The following is an 11,468-nucleotide window of genomic DNA, read 5'->3' as shown; positions in this document are numbered from 1 at the left end:
CCTCCCTGGTCAACAAGACCCAGGCCCTCGCACGGTTCTGCCTGGGATCTTACCTCAGAACCCTGAGGCTGATCCCAGTCAACCAGTCTATTTTTTGCTCCCCACACACTATGTCCAACTCCAGAAGTTAAGACATTTTAAACTGGAAAAAGAAGCAGTTACGGTTTTAACTAAACACGGCTCTCTTATCTCTCTTGTGCAGGAGTGGGAACCAATGTGTACAGTGCGCAGGCTTGCTATAGGTGAGCCCACAACGGTTTGGCGCAACATGGCCAATCTTACTCTGCTGAATTGGCACCAGGACCTGTCCTGGATGGTCACCCACAAGATCCTCCCAGTCAGGGCCGTTATGCACTCCCGGGGCATTGCGAGGACATCCGCGTGCCCCTGAACAGGCTGCGGCCAAGGTGAGTAGGTGAGGCACTTGCTCTGGGAGTGCAGAGCCGCCAGGGACCTGTGGAAGGAAAAAGGCCCCTGATTGCCCTGTGTCTGCCAGCAGGGGAGGACCGAACGCACCAGCTCGTGCTGTATGGGGTGGGCTGAAGGCCTATTCCACAAAGGGCCTTCACCAAGCTCTGGCCCACCCTCATGTCTGAAGGAAGCACTGTGGTCCTCCCGCAAACTGCTGGTAGCGAAACGAGTAGAGACTACCCCCCAGGCAGTGGCCATGGTAGCCACGGAAGCCCTGTGGTGGTACAGAAGAAAGGGAGCCTCGACACCAGGCGAAGGGTCCCCCACATCACCCAAGGTCCCGGCGGCCAGGACCTGACAGCGCTGCGGCACCTAAAGCGATGCGCCTAGGGGAGGGATCTCCTCTGGGCCCCGACGGACAGGACGGTAATTGATTCGGAGGAGCAGGAGGAGGTGTGTTTGATAAGGACTCACCCCGCTCCTGTACAAAGGACCGAAGACAGCCTTTTAACAAAGTGACTTTAACATGTTTTTCATGTCTTAAAAATGTTTTTCCTTTGTTAAATAATTTAAATACATTTTAAATGGATTTTACAGAATGAGGTTTTTACAGGAAAACATACTTTTATTCAAGATTGTTTCTATTGTTTTTAACATGTACTTTTTTTATTTAACCAGGTAGACTAGTTGAGAACAAGTTCTCATTTGCAACTGCGACCTGACCAAGATAAAGCAAAGCAGTTTGACACATCAACACAGTTACACATTGTTTATTCAAACATACAGTCAATAATACAGTAGAAAAAAGTCTATACAGTATGTGCAAATGAAGTAGGATAAGGCAGGTAAGGCAATAAATAGGCCATGGTGGCAAAGTAATTACAATATAGCAATTAAAACATTGGAATGGTAGATGTGCAGATGAATGTGCAAGTAGAAATACTGGGCTGCAAAGGAGCAAGATAAATACACTGCTCAAAAAAATAAAGGGAACACTAAAATAACACGTCCTAGATCTGAATGAAATATTCTTATTAAATACTTTTTTCTTTACATAGTTGAATCTGCTGACAACAAAATCCCACAAAAATTATCAATAGAAATCAAATTTATCAACCCATGGAGGTCTGGATTTGGAGTCACACTCAAAATTAAAGTGGAAAACCACACTACAGGCTGATCCAACTTTGATGTAATGTCCTTAAAACAAGTCAAAATGAGGTTCAGTAGTGTGTGTGGCCTCCACGTGCCTGTATGACCTCCCTACAACGCCTGGGCATGCTCCTGATGAGGTGGCAGATGGTCTCCTGAGGGATCTCCTCCCAGACCTGGACTAAAGCATTGGATTCAGGTCTGAGGAACGGGCGGGCCAGTCCATAGCATCAATGCCTTCCTCTTGCAGGAATTGCTGACACACTCCAGCCACATGAGGTCTAGCATTGTCTTGCATTAGGAGGAACCCAGGGCCAACCGCACCAGCATATGGTCTCACAAGGGGTCTGAGGATCTCATCTCGGTACCTAATGGCAGTCAGGCTACCTCTGGCGAGCACATGGAGGGCTGTGCGGCCCCCCAAAGAAATGCCACCCCACACCATGACTGACCCACTGCCAAACCGGTCATGCTGGAGGATGTTGCAGGCAGCAGAACGTTCTCCACGGCGTCTCCAGACTGTCACATGTGCTCAGTGTGACCCTGCTTTCATCTGTGAAGAGCACAGGGCGCCAGTGGCGAATTTGCCAATCTTGGTGTTCTCTGGCAAATGCCAAACGTCCTGCACAGTGTTGGGCTGTAAGCACAACCCCCACCTGTGGATGTCAGGCCCTCAGACCACCCTCATGGAGTCTGTTTCTGACCGTTTGAGCAGACACATGCACATTTGTGGCCTGCTGGAGGTCATTTTGCAGGGCTCTGGCAGTGCTCCTCATTGCACAAAGGCGGAGGTAGCGGTCCTGCTGCTGGGTTGTTGCCCTCCTACGGCCTCCTCCACGTCTCCTGATGTACTGTCTTGTCTCCTGGTAGCGCCTCCATGCTCTGGACAATACGCTGACAGACACAGCAAACCTTATTGCCACAGCTCGCATTGATGTGCCATCCTGGATGAGCTGCACTACCTGAGCCACTTGTGTGGGTTGTAGACTACGTCTCATGCTACCACTAGAGTGAAAGCACCGCCAGCATTCAAAAGTGACCAAAACATCAGCCAGGAGGCATAGGAACTGAGAAGTGGTCTGTGGTTATCACCTGCAGAACCACTCCTATATGGGGGGTGTCTTGCTAATTGCCTATAATTTCCACCTGTTGTCTATTCCATTTGCACAACAGCATGTGAAATTCATTGTCAATCAGTGTTGCTTCCTAAGTGAACAGTTTGATTTCACAGAAATGTGATTGACTTGGAGTTACATTGTGTTGTTTAAGTGTTCCATTTATATTTTTGAGCAGTGTAAATAAATACAGTATGAGGATGAGGTAGTTGGATGGGCTATTTACAGATGCAGTGATCTGTGAGCTGCTCTGACAGCTGGTGCTTAAAGCTAGTGAGGAAGATATGAGTCTCCAGCTTCAGTGATTTTTGCAGTTCGTTCCAGTCATTGGCAGCAGAGAACTGGAAGTAAAGGCGGCCAAAGGAAGTATTGGCTTTGGGGTGACCAGTGAGATATACATGCTGGAGCGCGTGCTACAGGTGGGTGCTGCTATGGTGACCAGTGAGCTGAGATAAGGCGGGGCTTTACCTAGCAGAGACTTGTAGATGACCTGGAGCCAGTGGGGTTGGCAACGAGTATGAAGCGAGGGCCAGCCAACGAGAGCGTACAGGTCACAGTGGTGGGTAGTATATGGGTATTTGGTGACAAAACGGATGGCACTGTGATAGACTGCATCTAATTGGTTGAGTACAGTGGAGGCGATTTTGTAAATGACATCGCCGAAGTCGAGGATCAGTAGGATGGTCAGTTTTACGAGGGTATGTTTGGCAGCATGAGTGAAGGATGCTTTGTTGTGAAATAGGAAGCCGATTCTAGATTTAGTTTTAGATTGGAGATGCTTAATGTGAGAGTTTACAGTCTAACCAGACACCTAGGTATTTGTAGTTGTCCACATATTCTAAGTCGGAACCGTCCAGAGTAGTGATGCTGGATGGGCGGGCAGGTGCAGGCAGCGATCAGTTGAAGAGCATGCATTTAGTTTTACTTGCATTTAAGAGCAGTTGGAGGCCATGGAAGGAAAGTTGTATGGCATTGAAGCTTGTCTGGAGGTTAGTTAACACAGTGTCCAAAGAAGAGCCAGAAGTATACAGAATGGTGTTGTCTGCATAGAGGTGGATCAGAGAATCACCAGCAGCAAGAGCAACATCATTGATGTATACAGAGAAGAGTCGGCCCGAGAATTGAACCCTGTGGCACCCCTATAGAGACTGCCAGAGGTCCGGACAACAGGCCCTCCGATTTGACACACTGAACTCTGTCTGAGAAATAGTTGGTGAACCAGGCGAGGCAATCATTTGAGAAACCAAGGCTGTCGAGTCTGCCGATGAGGATGTGGTGATTGACTGAGTTGAAAGCCTTGGCCAGGTCGATGACTACGGCTGCACAATAATGTCTCTTATCAATGGCGGTTATGATATCGTTTTGGACCTTGAGCGTGGCTGAGGTGCACACATGACCAGCTCTGAAACCAGATTGCATAGCGGAGAATGTACGGTGGGATTCGAAATGTTCGGTAATCTGTTAATTAACTTGGCTTTCGAAGACCTTAGAAAGACAGGGTATGATAGATATAGGTCTGTAGCAGTTTGGGTCTAGAGTGTCTCCCCCTTTGAAGAGGGGGATGACCGCGGCAGCTTTCCAATCTTTGGGAATCTCAGGTGATACAAAAGAGAGTTTGAACAGACTAGTAATAGGGGTTGCAACAATTTCGGCAGATAATTTTAGAAAGAGGGTCCAGATTGTCTAGCTGGGCTGATTTGTAGGGGTCCAGATTTTGCAGCTCTTTCAGAACATCAGCTACCTGGATTCGGGTGAAGGTAAAATGGGGAGGCTTGGGCGAGTTGCTGTGGGTGGTGGAGAGGGCTGTTGATCGGGTAGCCTCAGTGCAGTGGGCAGCTGGGAGGAGGTGCTCTTATTCTTCATGGACTTTAGTGTCCCAGAACTTTTGAGTTTGTGCTACAGGATGCAAATTTCTGCTTGAAAACGCTAGCCGTAGCTTTCCTAACTGCCTGTGTATATTGGTTCCTAACTTCGCTGAAAAGTTGCATATCACGGGAGCTGTTCGATGCTAATGCAGAACGCCACAGGATGTTTTTGTGCTGGTCAAGGGCAATATCTGTTCCTGGTTCTACATTTTTTGAATGGGGTATGCTTATTTAAGATTGTGAGGAAGGCACTTTTAAAGAATAACCAGGCATTCTCTACTGACGGGATGAGGTCAATATCCTTCCAGGATGCCCGAGGCAGGTTGATTAGAAAGGCCTGCTCGCTGAAGTGTTTTAGGGAGTGTTTGACAGTGATGAGTGGTAGTCGTTTGACTGCAGACCCATTACGGATGCAGGCAATGAGGCAGTGATCGCTGAGATCTTGGTGGAAGACAGCCGAGGTGTATTTGGAAGGCAAGTTGGTTAAGATGATATCTATGAGGGTGGGGTTTTCGGGTTGTACCTGGTGGGTTCATTGATCATTTGTGCGAGATTGATGGCATCTAGCTTAGAATGTAGGATGGCCGGGGTGTTAAGCATGTCCCAGTTTAGGTCACCTAGCAGCACGAGCTCTGTAGATAGAAGATTTAACAAATTTAAATATAATACTCGAATGCGGTTTTATGCCGTTTTTATGTGTATAAACGATGTAAATGAAAATGAGCTGTTTTTAAAGGAAATTGATAAATATAAACTTTTCCAAAAGAAAAAAACATGTAATTTCTATACAACTTCTGACCCTGAGGGGGACAACATTCCCTCTTGGGAGGAGGGAACAATCCCCAGGAAATCATTAGAAAATGTTTCCATGGAAATCTCCTCCAGGATCTCACAATCCAGCATGTCTTCCTAATCTGTCCCACACACACACTTTTAATGGTGGACTATCAAAGCTGTGTAGTCTCCGTCTCATTTTTAGACACTACTCTGAGCTCAACATGGTGATACATACCATCACATTCAATGGCTTCCAGCTCAGATCTCCCCCTCTTTGGATTCAGTCCTACCAGTGTGGTGAAAAATTCTGCCAGCTTGTCCTCAGTGATATGTTCCGCTGATGCAAATAGAGAGTTGACGTATTATTAGAATGAAATACCAGCACTGCCTCAGAACAAGGGAACATAAAGACAGAAGGCTAACAAATTGTAGATACTGACACTACCCTGCATAAAAAATATACAGGCACAGCAAACAGATTTACAGGCAGCTAGCCTAGCACATCTCTGTCCTGGAAGAGTTCCAGCAGCTCGTCCCTGTTCACTATATTCTCTCTCATCACCCAGGACCTGGAAAGTGTGAAGCAACTACTTCCTGGAGATGCCAAATGCTGGCTGTTGGTTGACGTACACCTTAATAAACTCCTTCAGGTCTATGTCGGTCACATATTTCACAGTCTCAGCATACCTGCTGAACTTTACTTCGTTCTGCATGTCCTCCAGCTGGAGAGAGTCATGATCAACAAACATTATTTCTATACTGAACCTAACTCATTGTTATAACTCATTATAACTTTAAACAAAGTATAACAAAATGAGTAACGAAAACAGAAAATTATCAAAGTAATAAATTAATCAATCGTTTCCCACATTAGCCTAGTCATCGGATTTGTCCTCATTAAGGACTTTGTACCTCTTGCTCAATGGGGAGGAAGCCCAGAGCCCTCATGATAAAGGGGACCTTTGCTAGTGGGATTCGGGTGGATACCTGTCGGATCTCCATGGAGTCAATGCCTTGTTTACACAGCTGACAGTAATAGAAAGTCCTGCATTTCCTAAAGGGAAAAATGTAAGTGTCAGAACAAACGCACAAGTATTGTACAGCCATAACTGATGTACCCACTCTATACAATTCTGAATATTGATGGTTACATGGTAAAGATATCAGTTTGACCTACTCTAAAGAGTTCTGTTTCTAATGCACTAAACACACAAGAGACAACGATTCAGTATATGTTCAACAGGAAAACTCAACGGTCTACTCACTTTAAACTAATCTCCCATGTGAGGACTTCAGTCAGACCCCCAGCAGTGAAGACATATAGAATGTCATTGGAGCAGGCCATAGCAAATACCCCTATTGGGTGGCAAATCAGAGCAGAGAACTTGGGGGTTCCCATCAATGGGCAGAATCTCGAGATCCACCTTGAAAAAGAAGACATTATGACAAGTGACAATGAAACCAGTATCTCTTTATTAGGCAAGAAATACACACAAGTCTGGCCCCTAAAATAAAGACTTTCATACATATTTGGTCTGACTGAGGAGGTAGTTTGATACGATTGGGCGTGAATCAACACTTACCTTGTCTTTTGTGATGTATGCCATTTAATAAGAGCTAGGGCCATGATCCTTCATTTGTGGCCTTCATACTACACCCCAGTGACACAGAGATGCCGTGAAATAAGAGGACTAATCATATTTTTACAGACTGTTATTTGGGTGCTGACCTGCACATCTTGGTGATGCTGTTGAAAAGCTTCACTTTGTAGAGGCCAGAGGCAGTGAGCAGGAAATCCTCTGTGGTGAGGGGTGTGCACCAAGCCATACAGGTGGGCCCGACGCTCTGCTCAATGCACTCAGGATCATCAGCTCATTCTCATTGCTATTCTCCAGGTCATTCTCCACCTAATGAATCACCACACACCAAGGCAAAGTTATCCAACGTGATTCAGCATGCCTAGTGGTTCAGCAAGTAAAGAACCACTGCATGTAAGTAAACCAGAGCCCTACGAAGTGTGAGGGTCTGGTCCATGCCCAGGGAGAATAGTCTGGGTTGGGTGCTGTCCAGGTACACCCCAAATAGGAAGTCCCTGATGGGCTTATAGTGAGAGTGATGCCTCACCAGGTACTTCCAACACTGCACGCTCCTACCAGTGTACAAGCCAAACACCATCACCGCTTTTCCAGCATCCTGACAGTAGCAACAAAACACGAGGGAAACGTGCAATTTGTTAGCTTCAGTTTGATTATAATGCGTCAAGGTAGAGGGCTCAAACCTGTTACTTTCCAATCCCAATACCAGAACCACAGTGTCTGCTCACTGCTGTGGCCAGGTAGAGGGAGTCTGGAGAGAAGGTAATGTGAGTGGCTGTAGTTGAGTCGCTCCTCTGCCTCACTCTGCAATGTGCAAGCATCCAGTACATGGACAGCTCCACTTGCAAATCCAACAGCCAAGTATAATCCTGTTCACTGACACACAGGATAGCCTGGTCAAAGCTGAGCCAACTCAAACAGAGAATATGTTGTTTTTAAGGGGAGTTCTCTGCATACCACAAATCAAATGTGAGAATATCAATGTGAGATCTTTCTACATATGCATATAGTTTTACTTATAGGAAATTAAACTGACAAAAGCCTCTGGCCTGCTGGGTCACCTTGGGGGGTCATAGGCGATGCACTGAATCTGCCTCTCCTTCTCAAAGACTCTGCAGATGGACACCTTGCGCTCATAGTTCTATGCCTTCAGGGTGCCACTGTGGCTGCCCAAGGCAACAACTGGTTGCTGGGGGTGACATGCCACAGCATGCAGTGCCTCGCAATGCTTTCGCAGCAGCGGCTCTCACACTGCCCTTTGCTTTCACATGTATCACCCTCGAGCTGACTGTAGACAGGACAAAATTCCTACAGACAAGAGAGGGATTAAAAGGGAGAAGTAGGAAAAAGCAGATACGTTTCACATACACTGGGGCACCAGCTGGCATCACACTGATTCTCACCGGATAAAAAACATCTTGGCTTACTTACAAGCCCTTAACCAACAATGCAGTTTTAAGAAAAATAATAGTTATGAAAAATATTTACTAAATAAACTAAAGTAAAAAATAAAAGAGCAACAATAAAATAACATTTGGAAATTGCTCCCCAGGACAAACCAGACTTGTCGGTCTGCAATTTATTTTCTCAGGTCTTGGCTGATTTCTTTTGATTTTCCCATGATGTCAAGCAAAGAGGCACTGAGTTTGAAGGTAGACCTTGAAATACCTCCACAGGTACACCTCCAATTGACTCAAATGATGTCAATTAGCCCATCAGAAGCTTCTAAAGCCATGACATAATTTTCTGGAATTTTCCAAGCTGTTTAAAGGCACAGTCAACTTAGTGTATGTAAACTTATGACCCACTGGAATTGTGATACAGTGAATTATAAGTGAAATAATCTGTCTGTAAACAATTGTAGGAAAAATGACTTGTGTCATGCACAAAGTAGATGTCCTAACCGACTTTCCAAAACTATAGTTTGTTAACAAGAAATTTGTGGAGTGGTTGAAAAACGAGTTTTAATTACTCCAACTTCAACTGTATACTCAGTCTGTCACCAGGCCTTGACGAGTCTCCACCTGGTGGCTGACCTGCTGTACGCCACAGGGGGTACAGGTTAGTTGAGGTAATTGAGGAAATTATATAGTTGAAATCGGAAGTTTACATACACCTTAGCCAAATACATTTAAACTCAGTTCTTCACAATTCCTGACATTTAATAAAAAAAAATCCCTGTCTTAGGCCAGTTAGGATCACCACTTTATTTTAAGAATGTGAAATGTCAGGATAATAGTAGAGAGTGATTTATTTAATCTTTTATTTCTTTCATCACATTCCCAGTGGGTCAGAAGTTTACATACACTCAATTAGTACGCGGTACGGGTGGGTCATGGTGCCGACCGTGAAAATCCCTGGTCAGCGAAGCGTCCAAGATGTCCACTGCAGGAACCCAGCACCGTTCCTCTGGGCTGTACCCCTCCCAGTCAATGAGGTACTGGAGACACCCCGCCCGACGCCTCGAATCCAGGACTTCATGGACCGTGTACACCGGACCTCCCTCGATGTCCAGAGGAGGAGGCGGGGCGTCACTGGGTCCAGCCTCAGCGAAGGGACCAGGCACCACTGGCCTGGTGAAAAGTTGGTTAATGCGGTAATCAGCAGGGAGTTGCAAACAGTATGTTACCTCATTAACCCTCCTCTGGACTTTAATAGGCCCCACAAACCGCGGGTTCAGCTTCCAGCAGGGCAGGCGGTGGCACAGGTTCCGGGTGGAGAGCCAGACCCGGTCTCCTGGAGAGAAGACAGGCACCTCACTGCGGTGGTGGTCGGCCTGTTCCTTGTGCCGATCGAAAGCCTGCTGGAGACGAGTGTGCACAGCGTTCCAGGTCTCCTCAGCGTGCCGAAACCCCTCGTCCATCGCAGGAGCTTCATTCTGGCTCGGATACCAAGGTGCCAGGGCCGGCTGATACCCCAACACGCACGGGAAAGGAGTGAGGTTCGTGGAGTAGTGGCGGAGGGAATTCTGCACGTACTCAGTCCTGGTAGAAAATCCGCCCACTCCCCCGGCCGGTCCTGACAGTAATATCTCAGGAACCTGCCCGCTTCCTGATTGACCCTCTCCACCTGCCCATTAACTTGAGGACAGTACCCGGAAGTGAGACTGAGCTTGACCCCCGGGCGTTCCATGAACGCTTTCCATAAGCGTGAGGTGAACTGAGGGCCACGATCTGACACAATGTCCTCCGGGATCCCGTAGTGCCGGAAGATGTGCGTTAAAAGAGCCTTCACAGTTTGCATGGCCGACAGGAGCCCAGGCAGAAGAAAGAAGGCAACATGCTTTGGAAAGCTGGTCCACAACGACGAGAACGGTGATGTTCCCCTCGGAGGGGGGAAGGTCAGTGACCAAATCCATTGAGAGGTGAGACCAGGGTAGTTGTGGAACCGGCAGGAGAAGGATCTTTCCATAAGGAAAATGTCTGGGTGTCTTTGACTGGGCACAGATGGAGCAGGAAGAGAAGTAAACCCAGGCGTCCATAGCCAAGGTGGGCCACCAGTACTTCTCAGTCAGGTATGTGTGCGCCGTGTGTGCCCAGGCAAGGAGGCGGTCCCGCACACCCATGGGCACTTAGGCGCGGTTCTCCAGGCACTGTGCAAGTGCGGGTCCGTGCACAGGGCCTACCATATGTCGGCGTCCACGTCCTACACCACTGGCGCAATGATACAGGACGGAGGGATGATGGGGGTCTCCACACACTCTCCTATGCGTCATTGAGGCAAGATAGGGCATCGACCTTCATGTTCTTCGAGCCTATAAGAAAGCGTGAATTGGAACCTTGCGAAGAATAGAGCCCACCTGGCCTGTCTGGGGTTTAGCCTCTTCGCTGCCCTGATGTACTCCAGGTTGCAGTGGTCCGTCCACACCAGGAAAGGGTGTTTGGACCGCTCCAGCCAGTGCCTCCAAGCTTTCAAAACCTTCTTGACCACTAAGAGTTCCCGGTCCCCTACGTCGTACTTCCTCTGGGCGGGGCTCAGCTGCTTGGATTAAAATGCACAGGGCCGCAGCTTTGGAGGGGTTCCGGTGTGCTGAGACAGCGTTGCCCCGACTCCTACTTTGGAGGCATCCACCTCGACGATGAAGGGATGTGAGGGGTCGGGATGTGCCAGCACGGGAGAACGGGTGGAGATTATAACAGAACATGGCCAAGATGTTCAAATTTTCATAAATGACCAGTATGGTCAAATATTAAAAATCACAGTAGTTGTCGAGGGTGCAGCAAGTCAGCACATCAGGAGTAAATGTCAGTTGGCTTTTCATAGCCGATCATTAAGGGTATCTCTACCACTCCTAATGTCTCTAGAGAGTTGAAAACAGCAGGTCTGGGATAGGTGGCACGTCCGGTGAACAGGTCAGGATTCCATAGCCACAGGCAGAACAGTTGAAACTGGAGCAGCAGCACGGCCGGGTGGACTGGGGACAGCAAGGAGTCATCATGCCAGGTAGTCCTGAGGCATGGTCCTAGGGCTCAGGTCCTCCGAGAGAGAGAAAGAAAGAGAGAATTAGAGAGCATACTTAAATTCACACAGGACACCGGATAAGACAGGAGAAG

At 47.5% G+C, this 11,468-nt stretch overlaps 1 pseudogene; it reads right to left on the bottom strand.

The window, feature by feature from the left end:
• Nucleotides 1-5,326: 5,326 nt before the first annotated feature.
• Nucleotides 5,327-10,158, bottom strand: LOC135565110 (cilia- and flagella-associated protein 251-like; annotated as a pseudogene).
• Between the last annotated feature and the right edge of the window lie 1,310 nt (nt 10,159-11,468).

The sequence above is a fragment of the Oncorhynchus nerka genome, linkage group LG27 (assembly GCF_034236695.1).
Source record: "Oncorhynchus nerka isolate Pitt River linkage group LG27, Oner_Uvic_2.0, whole genome shotgun sequence".
NCBI lineage: Eukaryota > Metazoa > Chordata > Actinopteri > Salmoniformes > Salmonidae > Oncorhynchus > Oncorhynchus nerka.
The sequence above is the reverse complement of the archived record's forward strand: the minus strand, read 5'-3'. Positions and strand labels throughout refer to the sequence as shown.